Source organism: Crotalus tigris, unplaced genomic scaffold (assembly GCF_016545835.1).
Source record: "Crotalus tigris isolate CLP2741 ecotype Arizona unplaced genomic scaffold, ASM1654583v1 scf7180000017551.9496454, whole genome shotgun sequence".
Classification (NCBI taxonomy): domain Eukaryota; kingdom Metazoa; phylum Chordata; class Lepidosauria; order Squamata; family Viperidae; genus Crotalus; species Crotalus tigris.
The window spans coordinates 8,947,408-8,968,421 of record NW_024096469.1 but is presented as its reverse complement, the minus strand read 5'-3'; the positions used below and the strand labels follow the sequence as shown (position 1 = coordinate 8,968,421).

The following is a 21,014-nucleotide window of genomic DNA, read 5'->3' as shown; positions in this document are numbered from 1 at the left end:
AAAAGTTTTGAGTTAATCAAGCAGTTGTTCTTACAAATTATATTCACCTTATGCCAGCTGCAAATAACAGTCTGGAGGACCTCTGTGAATAAATACATTATGCAACAATTAGGTTAGAATAATTAGTGTGTGTATATGTATGTATGTATGTATGTATATATATACTAAAAAAAGCAGTGAACCTCACAATGATAAATTAGAAAACATTTGGCAGTAGTAGAATGGCTGCCTTCATAGTGGCAATCTACCTTGTAATAATAATAATAATAATATAATAGTATGGTTGAAGAAGAAAAAAATGGCTTTGGAAGAATATCTGAAGAACAATGATGAAGATGCACTGAAATTAGTATATCAGGATGGCTTACTGACTACTGGAGAGACCAAACTGGCCTACAAGAAAGACCAAATGAAGAACAGAATAGAGGCATGGGAAGACAAAGCACTACATGGCCAATACATTAAAAAAAATAGCTGGGAAAGCAGATAATAACAAGACCTGGCAACAGCTAAGAGCAGGAAAATTGAAGAAAAAGACCGAGGGACTAATTCTGGCTGCACAAGACCAAGCCTTAAGGACAAATGCATATAAAGTCAAAATTGAGAAGACAGCAACAGACAGTAAGTGCCGCCTATGCAAAGAAGCTGAAGAAACAGTGGACCACTGGTAAGCTGTTGCAAGAAGATTGCACAAACTGATTACAAGCAGCGGCATGACAAAGTAGCAACAATGGTGCATTGGAAGATCTGCAAAAAATATCATTTGCCTGTAAGCAAAAACTGGTGGGATCATAAAATAGAGAAAGTCATAGAAAATGATAAAATTAAACTGCTCTGGGACTTCAGAATTCAAACAGACAAGCACCTGCAACATAACACCCCAGACTTAACAATTGTCGATAAGAAAGACAAAAAAGTCTGGATAGTGGACGTGGCAGTGCCTGGAGACAGCAGAATAGACGAGAAAGAACTGGAGAAGATAACAAAATACAAAGACCTACAAATAGAAATAGAAAGACTGTGGCAAAAGCAAGCAAGGGTAGTACCAATAGTCATAGGCTCCTTGGGTGCAATCCCAAAACAACTGGAGCACCACTTGAACACCATTGGCATTGACAAATTCGCTATTAGTCAATTGCAAAAGGCGGCCTTACTAGGAACTGCTTCCATCCTGCGACGATATCTGTAATACCATCAAACATCCACATCTGCCTATCCCAGGTCCTGGGTAAGGACTCGATAGGTAGACAAAATGCCAAATCCAGTCTGAACATCTGGCTGACTGTGCGATGATCCAATAATAATAATAATAATAATAATAATAATAATAATAATAATAATAATAATAATAATAACCCCCAGTGAGGCACTACCTTGACGTGGTTGTGGGGCTTGTGTACTCTGAGGAAGATGAGAGCTATGCCAGAGGTTCAACCATACTGGACAGGTCTCATCAGAGGAGTCAGACAAAGAGTGTCTCTCCCATAAAAAATATGGTGAGACGTAAATTTCAGAATGCCATACCGGCTCGGACGTCGCCCGGGTTAACAAGGTCCGCACTAGATATTGGAGTTCCTGGATATCTGGTGAAAAATGGGTTACAGGACTCAGGACTGTTGGCTGAGCAACCAGGGCCAGCAGCTGCAGAACTACTGGAAGAAAAGGTGTTTACCCGTCGCAGATACACAGTGATGGAAAACAAAGAAATAATGATCTGTTACTACAGATCAAGTCCAACAAGAAGAGGATATCTAAAACGAATGCACCAGTTCTGGAAAGAACAACATCCAGAATCAGAAATAACAGAACAGAGACTAGCAGATCAACGCCGATTTATAACACGAAATAAAGTATTCACAGAAACAGAATTGGACGAACTGCAAAGGTTTACCCAGGGCAAAGAAATCAAAGCCTTACCAGAAGTAATTCAGAATGTAGAGGCAAACCAGGGGGAGTTGGCAGTGAAGGAATCCAGCAGAGATATACAACTGTTCTCATTTGGAAACCAGGCACCTCTTCCTCAGGAAGAACAAAACCCTCTAACTAAAGAAATAAAAGAATTGAAACAAAGAATAACTGAGCATCTAGAACAGCACAAAAACAACAGAATAAGGCTACCTGCATTGAAGCTTGTTCCAAAGAAACAGCTAGCACAAGCATTAAAAGATGCAAATACTGCAATATCAAGTATAAGCACCAATTCACTGCAAGAAACAAACCAACTAATGTACAGCACAGCTGCAGTTATAACTGAATACCTGGGATGCAAAATCAACAAAGAAGAAAAACAAACAAACAGTGCACCAGAAAAATGGAAGGTTAGACTAGAAAATAAGATCAGCAAGTTAAGATCACATGCAAGCAAGCTAGAACAGATGAAAGAAAAGAAGCTGAAGAACAAGAAGACCAAAGAATACCTAATCAAGAAATACCACTTAGAAACAAGGAAGATCAAGGAAGCACTGGAAATAATAAAGCAACAAATAACAGCTATAGCCAGGAAAATCAGTAGATATGAAGCTCGAATTGCAAACTATAGGCAGAACCTCCAATTTCAATCCAATCAGAAACGTTTCTACCAATCCATCAATGGAGAAACTGCAAGGAATCAGTCAGTACCTGACAAGGAAGAAACAGTGCAGTTCTGGAAGCAGATATGGGATAACCCAAAGAAATACAACAAGGATGCGGCTTGGTTAAAAGAGGTGGATGCAAATAAAACAGAAGTTGAAATGAAAGAACTAGTAATAACAACAAAAATGGTAGAAAAAAGAGCAAAGAAAATCAAAAATTGGTCAGCACCAGGTGAAGATGAACTGCATGGGTTTTGGTTGAAACATCTAACTGTTATACACCCACTCATTGCCAAACAGTTCAACAATATACTACAAGGAGGAGAAATTGAAAAGTGGCTAACAACTGGGAAAACCTACCTAATAATGAAAAATCCAGCAAAAGGGGCAACACCAGGTAACTACAGGCCAATTACCTGCTTACCAACAACTTTCAAATTACTAACTGGTGTAGTAGCTGATGCAGTGCAACAGCATCTAGTTGAAAACAATCTCTTTCCACCTGAGCAGAAAGGAAACCGCCCCAATAGCAGAGGAACAAAAGATCAACTCCTAATAGACAAAATGATCTTGGAAAACTGCAAGAGAAGGAAGACCAACCTGAATGTGGCATGGATTGACTACAAAAAGGCATTTGACTCTCTGCCACATGATTGGATAATAAAGTGCCTAGAAATAACAGGAGTCAGTAGAAACATCAGAAAATTTGTGCAAAGATCGATGGCACAATGGAAGACACAGTTGCAGATCAATGGTGAGAGGCTGGGAGAGGTTAATATCAAGAGAGGAATATTTCAAGGAGATTCATTATCACCATTACTATTTGTTATTGCACTGTTTCCTCTGTCAACAATACTGAATAACTCAGGACATGGCTATCAAACATCAAAAACATCTGCCAGACTATCCCACCTCCTTTATATGGATGATCTGAAGCTGTATGGAAAAACATCATCTGAAATAGAATCGCTGCTCAACACTGTCCGTATATATAGCCAAGATATTGTAATGGAGTTTGGCTTGGACAAATGTGCCACACTTACTATCAAACAAGGAAAAATAGTGAAAACTGAAGGAATCAAGATGCCCCACGAAAATAACATTAAGAGTCTGGATGAGGAAGAGTACTACAAATACTTGGGTATCCTTCAAGCTGACAACATCAAGCACACTGAAGTCAAGAAAAAGATTAGAGGTGAATACATCAAGAGAGTGAAGAAGATCTTAAAATCCAAACTCAATGGAGGAAATACCATAAAGGCAATCAACACCTGGGCAATCCCAGTCATTAGGTACACAGCTGGAATAGTGGACTGGACTCAAGCAGAACTAAAAGCAATGGATAGGCAGACCAGAAAAATAATGACAATGAATCATGCCCTTCATCCACGCAGTGACATTGATAGACTTTATCTACCAAGGCAAATAGGTGGGCGTGGAATGCTACAAGTACATCAGATGGTTGAAGAAGAAAAAATGGCTTTGGAAGAATATCTGAAGAACAATGATGAAGATGCACTGAAATTAGTATATCAGGAAGGCTTACTAACTACTGGAGAGACCAAACTGGCCTACAAGAAAGACCAAATGAAGAACAGAATAGAGGCATGGGAAGACAAAGCACTACATGGCCAATACATGAAAAAAATAGCTGGGAAAGCAGATAACAATAAAACCTGGCAATGGCTAAGAGCAGGAAAATTGAAGAAAGAGACCGAGGGACTAATTCTGGCTGCACAAGACCAAGCCTTAAGGACAAATGCATACAAAGTCAAAATTGAGAAGACAGCAACAGACAGTAAGTGCCGCCTATGCAAAGAAGCTGAAGAAACAGTGGACCACTTGGTAAGCTGTTGCAAGAAGATTGCACAGACTGATTACAAGCAGCGGCATGACAAAGTAGCAACAATGGTGCATTGGAAGATCTGCAAAAAATATCATTTGCCTGTAAGCAAAAACTGGTGGGATCATAAAATAGAGAAAGTCATAGAAAATGATAAAATTAAACTGCTCTGGGACTTCAGAATTCAAACAGACAAGCACCTGCAACATAACACCCCAGACTTAACAATTGTCGATAAGAAAGACAAAAAAGTCTGGATAGTGGATGTGGCAGTGCCTGGAGATAGCAGAATAGAAGAGAAAGAACTGGAGAAGATAACAAAATACAAAGACCTACAAATAGAAATAGAAAGACTGTGGCAAAAGCAAGCAAGGGTAGTACCAATAGTCATAGGCTCCTTGGGTGCAATCCCAAAACAACTGGAGCGCCACTTGAACACCATTGGCATTGACAAATTCGCTATTAGTCAATTGCAAAAGGCAGCCTTATTAGGAACTGCTTCCATCCTGCGACGATATCTGTAATACCATCAAACATCCACATCTGCCTATCCCAGGTCCTGGGTAAGGACTCGATAGGTAGACAAAATGCCAAATCCAGTCTGAACATCTGGCTGACTGTGCGATGATCGATAATAATAATAATAATAATAAGCAAGCTAGAACAGATGAAAGAAAAGAAGCTGAAGAACAAGAAGACCAAAGAATACCTAATCAAGAAATACCACTTAGAAACAAGGAAGATCAAGGAAGCACTGGAAATAATAAAGCAACAAATAACAGCTATAGCCAGGAAAATCAGTAGATATGAAGCTCGAATTGCAAACTATAGGCAGAACCTCCAATTTCAATCCAATCAGAAACGTTTCTACCAATCCATCAATGGAGAAACTGCAAGGAATCAGTCAGTACCTGACAAGGAAGAAACAGTGCAGTTCTGGAAGCAGATATGGGATAACCCAAAGAAATACAACAAGGATGCGGCTTGGTTAAAAGAGGTGGATGCAAATAAAACAGAAGTTGAAATGAAAGAACTAGTAATAACAACAAAAATGGTAGAAAAAAGAGCAAAGAAAATCAAAAATTGGTCAGCACCAGGTGAAGATGAACTGCATGGGTTTTGGTTGAAACATCTAACTGTTATACACCCACTCATTGCCAAGCAGTTCAACAATATACTACAAGGAGGAGAAATTGAAAAGTGGCTAACAACTGGGAAAACCTACCTAATAATGAAAAATCCAGCAAAAGGGGCAACACCAGGTAACTACAGGCCAATTACCTGCTTACCAACAACATTCAAATTACTAACTGGTGTGGTAGCTGATGCAGTACAACAGCATCTAGTTGAAAACAATCTCTTTCCACCTGAGCAGAAAGGAAACCGCCCCAATAGCAGAGGAACAAAAGATCAACTCCTAATAGACAAAATGATCTTGGAAAACTGCAAGAGAAGGAAAACCAACCTGAATGTAGCATGGATTGACTACAAAAAGGCATTTGACTCTCTGCCACATGATTGGATAATCAAGTGCCTAGAAATAACAGGAGTAAGTAGAAACATCAGAAAATTTGTGCAAAAATCGATGGCACAATGGAAGACACAGTTGCAGATCAATGGTGAGAAGCTGGGAGAGGTTAATATCAAGAGAGGGATATTTCAAGGAGATTCATTATCACCATTACTATTTGTTATTGCACTGTTTCCTCTGTCAACAATACTGAATAACTCAGGACATGGCTATCAAACATCAAAAACATCTGCTAGACTATCCCACCTCCTTTACATGGATGATCTGAAGCTGTATGGAAAAACATCATCTGAAATAGAATCGCTGCTCAACACTGTCCGTATATATAGCCAAGATATTGTAATGGAGTTTGGCTTGGACAAATGTGCCACACTTACTATCAAACAAGGAAAAATAGTGAAAACTGAAGGAATCAAGATGCCCCACGAAAATAACATTAAGAGTCTGGATGAGGAAGAGTACTACAAATACTTGGGTATCCTTCAAGCTGACAACATCAAGCACACTGAAGTCAAGAAAAAGATTAGAGGTGAATACATCAAGAGAGTGAAGAAGATCTTAAAATCCAAACTCAATGGAGGAAATACCATAAAGGCAATCAACACCTGGGCAATCCCAGTCATTAGGTACACAGCTGGAATAGTGGACTGGACTCAAGCAGAACTAAAAGCAATGGATAGGCAGACCAGAAAAATAATGACAATGAATCATGCCCTTCATCCACGCAGTGACATTGATAGACTTTATCTACCAAGGCAAATAGGTGGGCGTGGAATGCTACAAGTACATCAGATGGTTGAAGAAGAAAAAATGGCTTTGGAAGAATATCTGAAGAACAATGATGAAGATGCACTGAAATTAGTATATCAGGAAGGCTTACTAACTACTGGAGAGACCAAACTGGCCTACAAGAAAGACCAAATGAAGAACAGAATAGAGGCATGGGAAGACAAAGCACTACATGGCCAATACATTAAAAAAATAGCTGGGAAAGCAGATAATAATAAAACCTGGCAATGGCTAAGAGCAGGAAAATTGAAGAAAGAGACCGAGGGACTAATTCTGGCTGCACAAGACCAAGCCTTAAGGACAAATGCATACAAAGTCAAAATTGAGAAGACAGCAACAGACAGTAAGTGCCGCCTATGCAAAGAAGCTGAAGAAACAGTGGACCACTTGGTAAGCTGTTGCAAGAAGATTGCACAAACTGATTACAAGCAGCGGCATGACAAAGTAGCAACAATGGTGCATTGGAAGATCTGCAAAAAATATCATTTGCCTGTAAGCAAAAACTGGTGGGATCATAAAATAGAGAAAGTCATAGAAAATGATAAAATTAAACTGCTCTGGGACTTCAGAATTCAAACAGACAAGCACCTGCAACATAACACCCCAGACTTAACAATTGTCGATAAGAAAGACAAAAAAGTCTGGATAGTGGATGTGGCAGTGCCTGGAGACAGCAGAATAGAAGAGAAAGAACTGGAGAAGATAACAAAATACAAAGACCTACAAATAGAAATAGAAAGACTGTGGCAAAAGCAAGCAAGGGTAGTACCAATAGTCATAGGCTCCTTGGGTGCAATCCCAAAACAACTGGAGCACCACTTGAACACCATTGGCATTGACAAATTCGCTATTAGTCAATTGCAAAAGGCGGCCTTATTAGGAACTGCTTCCATCCTGCGACGATACCTGTAATACCATCAAACATCACATCTGCCTATCCCAGGTCCTGGGTAAGGACTCGATAGGTAGACAAAATGCCAAATCCAGTCTGAACATCTGGCTGACTGTGCGATGATTGATAATAATAATAATAATAAAGTTGGAAGGGACCTTGGAGGTCATCTAGTCCAACCCCCTGCTCAGGCAGGAAACCCTATACCATTTCGGACAAATGGCTGTCCAGTTTCTTCTTAAAAAATTCCAGTGTTGGAGCATTCACCGCTTCTGGAGGCAGGTTGTTCCACTGGTTAATTGTTCTAACTGTCAGGAAGTTTCTCCTTAGTTCTAGGTTGCTTCTCTCCTTGATTAGTTTCCACCCGTTGCTTCTTGTCCTGCCTTCAGGCGCTTTGGAAAATAACTTGACTCCCTCTTCTTTGTGGCAGCCCCAGAGATATTGGAACACTGCTATCATGTCTCCCCTCATCCTTCTCTTCGTTAAACTAGACATATCCAATTCCAGCAACTGTTCCTTATATGTTTTAGCCTCCAGTCCCCTAATCATCTTTGTTGCTCTTCTCTGTACTCTTTCTAGAGTCTCAACATCTTTTTTACATCGTGGTGACCAAAACTGGATGCAGTATTCCAAGTGTGGCCTTACGAAGGCATTGTAAAGTGGTATTAATACTTCCCGTGATCTTGATTCTATCCCTCTGTTAATGCAGCCTAGCACTGTGTTGGCTTTTTTGGCAGCTGCAGCACACTGCTGGTTCATATTTAAATGATTGTCCACTAGGACTCTGAGATCCCTCTCACAGTTACTACTATTGAGCAAGGTAACCCCTATACTATACCTGTACATTTGGTTTTTCTTGCCTAAATGTAGAACCTTATTTTTTTCACCATTGAATTTCATTTTGTTAGCGCCCAGTGTTCAAGTCTGTCCAGATCCTCCTGTATCCTAAGCCTATCCTCTGGAGTGTTGGCTATTCCTGCCAGCTTGGTGTTGTCTGCACATTTGATGAGTTCCCCATCTATCCCCTCGTCCAGATCGTTGATGAAGATGTTGAAGAGCACTGGGCCCAAAACAGAGCCCTGGGGCATCCCAGTACACACTTCCCTCCCTGTAGATGTGGTTCCATTGAGGGCCACATGTTGAGTACGGCCAGTCAGCCAGATATGGATCCATCTGGTGGTGATGCTGTCTAACCCGCATTTTTCTATCTTCTCAAGTAGTAGGTTGTGGTCTACTTTGTCAAATGCCTTACTGAAGTCCAAATAAATTATATCCACAGCATTCCTCTGGTCCGCTAATTTTGTCACTTGGTCAAAGAATGCAATAAGATTTGTCCGGCATGATCTGTTTTTGACAAACCCGTGTTGGCTTTTAGTAATGACTTTGTTTGCCTGTAGGTGTTCGCTGATTTGTTGTTTGATTATCTTTTCCAGAATCTTCCCAGGTATTGAGGTCAGGCTGATAGGTCTGTAATTTCCTGGGTCCTTTTTTTTTCTTTTTTTGAGGATGGGAACTACATCAGCTCTTTTCCAGTCCTCTGATAGTTCCCCAGTGCTTCAGGATCTTTGAAAAATATAGTTCAGTGGTTCTGAGATCACATCTGCCAGTTTCTTAAGAACCTTGGGTTGTAATCCATCTGGTCCTGGTGATTTGAACTCGTCTAGGCTGGACAGGTGTTCACTTACCATTTTCTTGCCTATCTTAACTTGTATTTCTATTTTGTATTTCTGTTTCTATATTTCTGTAAAGCAACGGTGCAGCAAGCTATCTTGGCTGGTCTTGAATTTTTAAAATATATTATAAAATTGAAATTTTATAACTTTCCCCATTAATTTCTTTTGAAAACTTTATTCAGTATTTTTTTTTTAAACTTTCAAATCTTGCCTACAATTTGAGGATTTCTAGTGGTGCCCAATTCAAGTCCTAAGCAGCTTTTAGCTTTTCAAGTATGAAGAAAACTGACTAGAGCTACAGCCTTGGTAGGCCTTCCGGAATGAGATGCTCTAATTAAGGGGGTTAAGGATGGAGAGTCAGGAATAGATGTGTAGGTGAAAGGAACTGCACTTGCAATATTGAAAGTGCAATATCGAAAGAAAATAGATCTTGGAATCTCAAAATATTTTGTCCTGTGCTTTAGACTATATCCTTTGTAAGGGGTGAGGTATAGGTCAGGACAGGGGTGGGATTCAAATATGTGAACAACTGGTGCTCTGTGTGGATGTTGCTTCCGGAAGTCTATTCTGGGCCTAGGCAACAAAAAATTAGCTACCAGTTCTGCCGAAGTGGTGCGAACCGGCTGGATCACACCACTAGGTCAAGATCTTCCTTGCCTAGTTAGGAGGCTGATACAAATGTAGATTCCAAGATAGATGGTGGAAACTTTTCCATAACTAACCAAGAGCTGGAGATGAAACTCTAGATATAATGCTGTCAGTTATCATAGAATTTGGAGAGTACACAAATAAAACTGAAACCACATCAACCAGATAGACCTGTAGAATGTTGCCAAAATATTTCAGCAGGGACCCTGTGCATCTGTCATGTCAAATGAAACTACCTAGAATGCCCTTGAGCTTCTTCTCTCTAATTTGCCATTGAAGATCATTCCTGACCTAGGCCAGGACAGCTTCACTTTCAAGTTTTGCTCTTTTTGCAATTCAGATTTTCTCCCCCTCCTTTGTATTTGATTTATTATTATCTTTCTTTTCTTCTGCTTTGTTCATAGTTACACAATCAGGTCCCTCCAGAAAAGATTGCACCCTCAAAACATGCATGCACACACAAATTGCTGCTATGAAACCATAAACTGATTTGTTTGATCTCTGTTTCTTCTTATTGCTAATGTTTTGGGTGCTTCCATGTGCCAAGGACAATCCCATTGGTTTAGTCTCTATTTTCAATAAATTATTGTGGCCATTTTGCCCTTATTTGGAATTGCTAGAGTGGGATCATAGTAGGAGTGAAGAATGGATGGAATTGCCAGATGTTGCTGAAATATGCAGCTCCAATTAATATGGCCAATGGAAAGGGATTCTGACAGTTGTAATCCAGCCTCATTTGATGGGCCATAGGTTGCTCATCTCTGGAGTATAGCTCACAGAGCTATGTGGCTGGGCCAGGATTTTAGTATGGTGGCAGACAAGACAGGAGCTTTGAGATTTGATGCCTTTATCCCAATTGGAAGAATCAACCAATGGGTGAAAGAAAAATCTGCTTAAGATCCCATGTAGTATCTGCCTGCCAAATAGAAGCTTCAGAGTTATATGGAGATCTGTGATCTAGAACTGCTATTTACACTAAGTACAAGTAACATATACACTTTATATATGTACTACTATATTACAGAGAGCCAGTTTGATGTAGAGGTTAAGGCACCACTCCAGAAACTGGGAGACCAGGAGCTCTAGTACCACCTAGAGCAAAAAGCAAAGTTGGCTGACTTATACTATATATAGTTTAAGGTTTTGGTGGTATTATTATTTTGTTTGACTTAGTTTTTACTCTTGGCAACTGCCTGGATATGTCCCTACAGTTTTCTTGGCAAGGGTTTTTTTTTTTTTTTTTTTTACTGCCATTGCCTCCTTCTTAGGGCTGAGAGAGGGGGACTGACCCAAGGTCAGCAAGCTGCCTTTTCGCTTTAGGTGGAACTAGAGCTCCTGGTCTCCCAGTTTCTAGCTTGGTGCCTTAACCTCTACACCAGTGGTTCTCAACCTTTTTAATGCCGCGACCCCCAACCGCTTGTAAGTCGAGGACTACTCAACTGGTCGTAAGTCAAGGACTAACCAACTGGTGCAGCACCGTTTGCATAATGGGACTTTTGGCGGGCTCAGCAGGGCAGAGACAGCCTGGACAATTCCTATTGGCTTTTGAAAGCCAATAGAATTAGACTCTATTCAAGAGAGTCTATTCTATTGGCTTTCAAAATAGAATAAAAGGGAGTAGCACAGCTAAGGAAAAGGGGAAAAAAAATGGCGGACTGCATTGTTTGGTGACCCCCTTGAAATGGCCGTTTGACCCCAAATGGGGTCCCGACCCACAGGTTGAGAACCACTGCTCTACACCAAACTGGCTCTCTAATATAGTAGTACATGGAATACAACAATGGTCAATCCTTTTATGGCAGTGTTTCTCACCTTGACAATTTTAAGGCATGTGGACTTCAACTCCCAGAATTCCACAGCCAGCATGCTGGCGGTGGAATTCTGGGAGTTGAAGTCCACATGCCTTAAAATTGTCAAGGTTGAGGAACACTGTTTTATGGCCTGCAGCTACTGGACCATACTTTGAAGTCTTGTAATGTAGAAAAAGGGAATGCCGTATGATCTGTAGGATTTCTCTCTCTTTTTTTTTTTTAGTATATACGAAAAAAACATAGGAAACATCTCATCTTTTAAAGTGGTGCAGATATCAGAATATTCTGATTTTATGCAATAGCTTTGGAAGAATGTCCAGACTACACGTGGGAATAGGCAGAACAAGTTCAGATTGTGATTCATGGTATGAATATCAAGAAGCTGCAAGCATTCTCCTTTCTGTCTTTACACACCATCACCTCTGTAGCTCCAGGTTACCACTCACCTGGACCCTTGAGTTCATATGTAAATTAGATATGGTGGGGAAGGGAGGAACCAGCTTTCCTTCCAGAAACTTGCAGCCATCCAAGATTTACCATCCCGTAAATCATGCAAATGAGACTCACGAAACACTGCAATTCCTTCCTGCTTGGAAGTGCTTACTTTCAATCTGCAGTTTTCCTACTTTTCCTTGCTCCCTGCACAGACTAGTAAAGCTGACAGCTACCCAAGGCAGCGGTCTCTGCATTTTTAGGGAACCTGGAGCAGGTTGGCAAGAAACCATGTCTGAATTTGATTACATCATGCATACATTTTCATTTTTTTTTTTCTCAAAGACACCAGAACTCTAATTACAACCTCATGTTTTCTTGCTTTCCACAATAGAGTGATGGTGCTATTCACCCAATCTTTGAAAGAACCCAAGACAATGCTGGCTCTGAATCTCCTGCCCTCATTGCCAACCATTCTCCTGCTAATACTACATTTACTCCAAGTCCCTGCTCAATGGGGGGAACCTGACTTGGATGTGTACCTTTCTTAAAGGCAACATGTTGGGTTTCCTCCTCTGACTTTGCTGCCATCCCCCTTCAGTTCTATGTGCATTTCACCCTTGGAAAAAGCCCCCTCAAGAAAAGGGGCACAGTGTAACGTCCATTCCTGAAATTTTCTGCTACTCTTGAGAGAAATTCCAATTATTCTTTGTTCCTGCTCATTCATTCCCAACATATCCCCCCACCCACCCCAAAAACATCAATTGTTCCTGCCATCTTGGAATTTAGAGAAGTCTGGTGGAGTTGGTGTCATTTTTTTTCTGGATTTTTGCAACCCAGCAGCTTTCTGTGTCCAGTGCCAATCTCTAGCCTAGAGTAGGCCTCTATAATACGCAGCTGGCCAAGCAGCCTTGTACCGTTCACCAATTTTTTTTTCCAAAAGTCATAATATTTGCCATTGCTGTACAACTGAGCACTTCCACAGTCTCTGCTAATCACCAAAGAGTTGATTGGTGTGCCAGTTATTTCTTTGTAGTCCACAATATTTTTTTCATTGATCGGTGTGGCCACTTCCCTTGTACACGTTGTGCAGACCTGTTCTAGAGCAGCTATTCTGAGTCACTGCCAAATGACTCAGGCCCTGGTTTGTGAATATGTCACTCCTTGTAGAGAAGAGACTTATTCATCCCCATCCCTATTTTACCTCGTTAGTCAGTGGGGAAACTATCTGCCCATCAAGGCTTTGCAGCAGGGTCTTACTTTGGAGTTCACCTGGGATTCTCTGAGCTGATTCCTCCCACATCTCATTTGGGAATCTCCCAAGTTAAAATAATGTGAAATAAAATAGCATATGGGAATGCACTACAGCAGAGAGATATAGCATTAGTTAGATCTTGAAAGAGCTGTTGGACAACCAGGTCTTTCACCACATCTAGAAAAGAATCAGAAACTGATAAACCCATTGAAGTAGACAGGTAACAAAAAACCAGTTTGGCATCTCTTACTCTTTTCTAGATGCAGCAATAAGGAAAACAGGAAAATGTTGCCTCTAACAATACATAAATCTTTCAGGATTAGTGTTAAAGTGGAATGATAAAAGCATATCCCCTCTTCTTTCCCCAGTGAAATACTGGAAGACTGCTTTCCTCTCCTCTGCCATGTTGGGAGCATGGGAAGAAGCTGGTAGAAAAAACAGAAAGGAATGGAGAAATTATGGATGTTGTCTGTTTCTGGATAGGAAACCTTGGGAGAGGAAAGGCTGTGGTTGCAGGCTAGTTAACGGAATATTTCATAAGCCTTTTTCACACATGATGGGAACAAGATAATACCAACTTTGTGGGCGAGATCAGCACATGTTTGTGCTTTACGTTTAGGCAAGTGAGACACGTCCTTAGACTATAGAAACCACCCAAGTAAGTGAAGTGATCCATGAGTTTGTTTTGCCGACCTTGTGATCCAGTCCCTGCCACTATCATTACAGGTCCACTGTATTGATTCTTCTTGAATTACTTTTAAAAAATCAGGATTTTCCCTTTAACTTGCAACTCCACAAGGCAATCTTTCTCACATTTCTTTTATCCTGGCTTATAGAGATCAGAGTTGGCAAGATCCTAAAACTACCTTCTGCCAAAAACATCCCTTGTGGTAGACCATATCTGTATTCTTGCTGTTGTGAAATTGTACTCTACTCATATCCTAATTTACAGTTTGGTTCAGGAATATCATGCAGTCTTAGTTACATTTTAGTTGAGTAATGAGCAATCTCAACAAGAACAAACATCTCAGGCTGCATTAATCAAACTAATTATCCACTTCCTATTATTATAGATATTTTGGAATGTGCAGATAGATTATGTTCTTAAAATTTAGGAATGGAAGATGGTCTTCACCTACAGATAGACCTCTTCTTTCAAGGGCATACCAGCTTTATCAGGTTTATATGTTTACATCTACCCATCAAGACATTGCAGCAGGCTGCCAAAGCATATGGTGGCTGGACCTCTGGCACCCACCAGAGCATAGAAAAACTCAAAGAAGAAGCGCAAGATTGTAAGATGTGGAGAGGCCTGGCACATAGAATCGCCAAGAGTCAGATGAATGGATAACATCACCATCATCACCTTACTCTGGAGTTAGTAGAGTCTTCTAAGCTGATTCCTCCTGCATCTCATTTGGACACCTCCCTTTGTCTTATCGCCATCCTATGGCTATGGTGGCAAAAAGTTGCCTTTGGCTGTTCCAGTTTTAAAGTAGTATTTTCCTCCTCATGGCTATATATTTACAGATCCCTGCCTTGTTGAATCAGGTAATTGCAAGATGTTAGACTACAGTAATAAAGATCATCAACCAGTGAAGCCAAGGAGAGTATAGTGCAATGTAATTGGAAGATGATAGATAAATAGAGGCTGCCATGCAAAGTGTACAGGTCAAATGCATGAAGTCTTTTTCTTAAAGGCAAAGAGAGGTGGTCAACTGAGCATAATTTTGGTGGTGCAGCTCCAAGTGTTCTGGAAATACACTGCTCCCCACTGAATATGTCCTCCAGCTGAACTTTATGGTTTGTGCTCTTTCTCTCTCTCTCCCATCTCCCTCTTGGCTTCTAAAATGGTGCTCTTGAGTATTGCTTGCATCTGGTCCTGCCAGCTAGTTAGAGATGGACAGGTGCAAAGGTCAACCTAAGAAGAATCCACATCAACTATGGAACAAGTGACACTCTGACCTGGCCCTCTACAACCCAGTAGGGTTATATCATAGTTCCTTTTAAAAAATGCTCCTTGATCTTTAACAAGGAACTCTTGACCTTGGAGGTTCTGTTTCTTTACATTGCCCAATCATAAGTGTCCATCAGGAATCTTCATCCACCGTGTGATTTTCAAGTTCTTACTGCTCTGTATTGGTTCTGCCAGGGTCAGGTCTCAGCTACAAATATATATTAAAACCTGTCTACTTGTCCTTTGGCTAGCAGAAAAATATGCTGGAGTAAAATTTGCTGCCTAATTGCTGAGCCCCATGTTTTTCTAACAATACAGCCAATCACTGATACTACCCTTACTATTTTAATGATGGACAAATTAAAGAAAAGGATTGCTGAATTTCCCTTATTTTGTTTCTCAACTTACCAAGTGTCATCAGTTGAGGAAAAAATAGCCACAATCACTCTATGTAGCCTGGGGTGGTATGGGACAGGCTTAGTAAATGTAGGTGGGACCTTGGGACATGTGTTCAGCAAGACAAGGGTGCTCTCTGGCCATCAGTCTTAGCAATCAAACCTTCACACACTGCAAGTTTCCTGCCCCGATAAACACCCTCCCCCACTCTTTGATGAGAGACATCTGAAAATGCATGCACATATGCTGGGCGCATGTATGTTTTAATCTCTCCAATAGGTCTCATCATGAAACCTCCATGTCATTGACAACTGGACAATACTTTGGGTGAGGAAACAGAGAGATGGTGTTTCCCCATTCTACCACTAGATACTTTGATCAACCCACTTCTCACTAGCAAAACACTAGTCTTGCCAGAGAAAACAAAACAAAACAAAAACCCTGTTAAAACCTAAAGTTTACAGCAGGGATGTCCAACCTTGACAACTTTAAGACTTGTGGACTTCAATTCCCAGAATTCCCCAGCCAGCAGTTGAAGTCCACAGGTCTTAAGGTTACCAAGGTTGGACATCTCTGAGCTAGACCGAGCAAGAGAGAGGGGGGGAGGGAGGGAGGGAGGGAGAGAGAGAGAGAGAGAGAGAGAGATATTGCTTCTCTCCAGATCCATTCTACCCACAGTAGATAACATTCTTCAGTTTAAGAGATGACTTTATCTTTTTAGGTTGCTGAGGCTGTTTGTGGTGATGCAGTGGTTAGAATGCAGTATTGCAGGCTGACTCTGCCCAGCCAGCAATTCAGTCCTGACTGGCTCAGGGTTGACCCAGCCTTCCATCTTTCTGAGGTCGGTAAAATGAGGACCCAGATTGTTGGGGGCCATATGCTGACTCTGTAAACCGCTCGGAGAATGCTATAAAGCACTGTGGAGCAGTATATAAGTCCAAGTGCTATTGCTATTCAGAATTTGTGAGCATTTTTCACAAAATGACTGTCATGGAAATACTTATCCATTCACCAAATGGCTACCTGCTATAAATGTAAATATAAAAATGCCAAGTTTTGTTCACAACACGGTGTGCGTTTTATTTTTCTATTTTTTGCTTTTGTAATTTTTAATCCTGAAAAATAAATAAATAAATAAACAAATAAATGAATATCCATTCCTAAAATGTCCATTTACTCAAGGACAAGCTAGAGAAAATTATTTCTCTGTGTGCTCAGACACTTGTAATTTTTGTAATCCACCTTTTTCTGGGCAGATATGTGTTAAGACGTGGACAAAGAGACAACAAGTAGCACAGACCTCTACTTCAAAGGGTTCTCCAATCAAACATTATTATAATGGGCTGTCATCTATCAGGCTAAACCTTCTGACATATCCTACCTAGTCTATCTGTCTAGATAATTTCTTAACTCTTGTTAGTACTTCTCCCTTCTGTCTAGTGCTCAGGAAAATAGAAAGGGTGATTTGCAAACTTTGCACACAACAAACTTTGCAAAACTTTTGTCAATCCTGAAATCGCAAAGGGAAGCTGTGCAACTGAAATCTTGCACATGGGAAAAGCTCTAATGAGAATTTCCCCTTTTAAAACAATGAAGCCTTTGATATAAACATTGTTATAGGAAAAATGTGAATATAGAAGGAAAAGAAGCATTCTTACATACAGCACTCCAAATAAAATCAATGCAATCAGCCTAATTAATATTATCCATTTGCCAAAGATTATGGATTTTAAAAATACTTAAGATTTTATTCCAGCGAGAGTGATTGGAGAAAGATCATCTGGGCTTCCTTTCCAGATGCTGCTGAGTAGATTCTCTTGCTCCTCCTTTACCTTTGAGTACTAACCTCAGAATAGATTAGAATGTGGAGGATAATTGAAAGCCACCCTCTCTGGCTGTGGCATTGTGCAGTGAAGCCAAAGCCAAAGTCTCTGATGTCATGGCTCTAAACAGCAAATCAGAACATTAGCTGGCAACTGAATCTATCTTCCTAATGACCCTATGCTTGAGTGATAAAAGTGCCAACTAGTTTTCAACAGTTATGCGCTTGTATTAAGAGGATTATATGGGAGAGACATGTTTTGGAAACAAAAGATGAATTCTGTCTATCTTGGTCTCCAAGCATTGGATTAGCTTAACAGGTGTCTTATAGGCTACTATTGTATTCTTAAAAACAAAACAAAGCACTGTCATAGTGACAATGCTGGGGAAAAAAAAGTATGCTTTGAGTAGGTTGGTTTTGGTTGCTGCCCCTCTGGCCTAGTTCTTCATGCTCTTCTTCAAGTATAATACAAAAACAGGTTAGAAGAAGTGATTCATAAGGATTCCCCTGGTTGTGTGTACCCTCCAGGTTTTGGAAAAACAATATGGGATGGGACTGAGGCTGGAAAGGAGGTAGATTTTGTCAGATGACTAGAGCTGCAATTTGGCCCCCTATCAAAACTTGCTTTGATACTACGCAAACGTTCTGCGTTCAAAGGAAGTCTGATTATTAGAATAATTGCACTGTTTTTAGACATGGGTTTAGCACTATTACAGACTAGCATCATCTCTCCCCATGGAGGAAGTGGCTCTGTCTTTCCACAAACCCTGTCCTCAAATGCTCTGGCACAAAATAATTTTTTAGGAAGCCAAGAATGAGTCTTATAGCATTTTTTTATCCTCCATCTTTATCCTATCCAACATACAGTAAATTATCAGGAGATGAAAGCAGCAGACATGCACAGGATTTGGGGAAGGGGAATCTCAGCCAACCCCTGCCCCACCACAGTATTTTGTCAATTTTCACAACCTGTTCACTTACATACACACACAACTCTTTAGTCACTTGACTCTTTCAGCTTTCTTGGGTAAAATGGGGAAATGACTGGAGCATTTTTTTTTTCTTCTTTTCAACAGACAGATGTACACAGACACGTCCATCAAGAATGCACCAGTCTTGGATTTTGTTTTTTGTTTTTGAAAAAGAAAACTACAGCCCATGAACATTCAACAGGTACTTCACAAAAACACCAATCAGGTTGATGCAAATTGAACAGATGTCATCCCCTGTCCATTCCATCGACCCCATTGTCAGTGAGACATTGTGGATCATTTATAGGCCACGATTTGTATGGGAAGAAGGAAAACACAATTTTAAACTGGAACAACTACTAAATATGAATGTAAGCTGGCTCCACGGTGGGTTGTGAATGAGAGAAAAAAATCAGTGCCATGAGAATATACCCTCCAAAAATGATTTGTGAGAAATCTTAATGGTATAATGGGAGGGTTATGAAGTGGAGGCTTTAAGAAACTAACAGAAGGAGAAGTGAAAGTATGCAGTTTGACTGTCCCATAAAAAAGGAATTATATTTAATATAAGATACTTTCTCAGAACAAAAGTAAGCCTATTAAAATGGTACCAAAATCCCCCGGTATTTTGAATATCACTCTTGCCACTATCATTAAGGTTAATAAGGATGACTTCCAAAATTTTAGGGGCTGCACTTAGAATGAGGCAGACCTTTTTTCCTCTTTCCCTATTTAATTCTAGCCTTATAGAAAAAAAACAAAGGCATGGTGAGAGGCTACCACAGGTTTAGCCAGGTATCTTGTTCAAAGTTCCCATAAGTTCCTATGGCTTAGCCCACTGTTTCTCAACCTCAGCAATTTTAAGATGTGTGGAGTTTAACTTCCAGAATTCAATCTTCCTTCCCTTCTTGCATTCTGGATGGAGTATTCTGGAGTAGGAGTCAAGCTATTCTCCAAAGCACCTGAAGGCAGGACAAGAAGCAATGGATGGAAACTAATCAAGGAGAGAAGCAAGCTAGAACTAAGGAGAAATTTCCTGACAGTGAGAACAATTAATCAGTGGAACAACCTGCCTCCAGAAGCAGTAAATGCTCCAATACTGTAAGTTTTTAAGAAGAGACTGGACAGCCATTTGTCCGAAATGGTTTAGGGTTTCCTGCCTGAGCAGGGGGTTGGACTACTAGAAGACCTCCAAAGCACCTTCCAACTCTGATATTCTGAATGGAAGACTATGCATCTTAAGCTGCTGAGACTGAGAAACTCTAGCTTAACCCATGATTGCTCCCGGATTTCTCCTCTTTGTGTTTGTCTTGGCAAAGCAAGACCAGATGGAACTCTCTTTCTCAGCCTGATATTTTGAAACACTTCAGGAATTAAAGAGCTCTTTTCTTCCTGTGTTGATTTTTTTCATTGAGATTATTTTGCCACTTCAGGAAGTATAGTGGAGCAGACACAGAAAAAGTTTTGAAATATTTATGAATGTACTGTAATACAGCCAGCTACATGCAAAGCACGAACATTTACAGATGTACACACACATAAATATATAGCATGATACACCCTATCCTGCATTTCAAGCAGATAGGGAAACTGAAAAGTTGTGGAAACATACCTGGGCAACAAAATTCCAGATGGCTGTTAGAAAGCCGCAAACAAACAAACCCTGAGATGCTTGTTTGCTGTCAACCAATCAAATGGTTGTCCAGATTTCTACAATCCATATATTGTACCCCTAGATATCAACATGCCTGTGTGCAATTCGCTTTATTTCATTCATACACACATGCAGAAAATGTTGTACACATACACAGAGAGCAGACAAAATGAATCCTACAAATCGTATCATGAGTTTTTCCTCAGATCATGGGTTACAGAAGAAAAATGGTTTCTAGGGCATCAGTTCCAGTTATTAAACTAATTTTGTGGTGGAAATTTATTTATTTATTTATTCAAAGTTGATTTATTTCATGTACATGAGATCACTAACAAAATGCTATGCTTGGTCCCTTTTTATTGGTATGTGATAGCTTAAGAAAAAGCTGTTTCAGATAGCAATTTGTATCTTGCATTATGGTCATTCGCTACGGCTTGGCTACACACTCCCCATGGAGCTATTGACAGTTCTGATATGTTGGAGCTACCAAATTTAATTCATGTAACTATTCTAAAGAGCAGCAATCTTGATGGAAAATCACCTGCAAATAACTCAAACCGGGTATTATGTATCGGCTGGAGCTGTTAGGAAATGTAGTTTGAAGCAACCTGGAAGTATCAGATTTTCTTCTCTAACCAGAGAATTAACTAACTAACTAACTAACTAACTAACTACTTAATTAATTAATTCCCCGTTCATGTCAGATGCACCTTTTTAGGCACTTCCAGGTTGAAAGGATTAGTTAGTGACATCCACTGCTTTTTTTC

The 21,014-nt window shown here is 40.2% G+C and overlaps 1 long non-coding RNA gene across 1 annotated transcript in view; it reads left to right on the top strand.

Moving 5' to 3' along the window:
* The window catches only part of LOC120309389, a 42,425-nt gene extending 23,214 nt beyond the window's left edge, over nt 1-19,211 (top strand). Inside the window, exon 2 of the long non-coding RNA XR_005557076.1 lies at nt 18,699-19,211. This is a non-coding gene — a long non-coding RNA (uncharacterized LOC120309389). The remainder of the gene's footprint in view (nt 1-18,698) is intronic.
* The last annotated feature ends 1,803 nt before the right edge of the window (nt 19,212-21,014 follow it).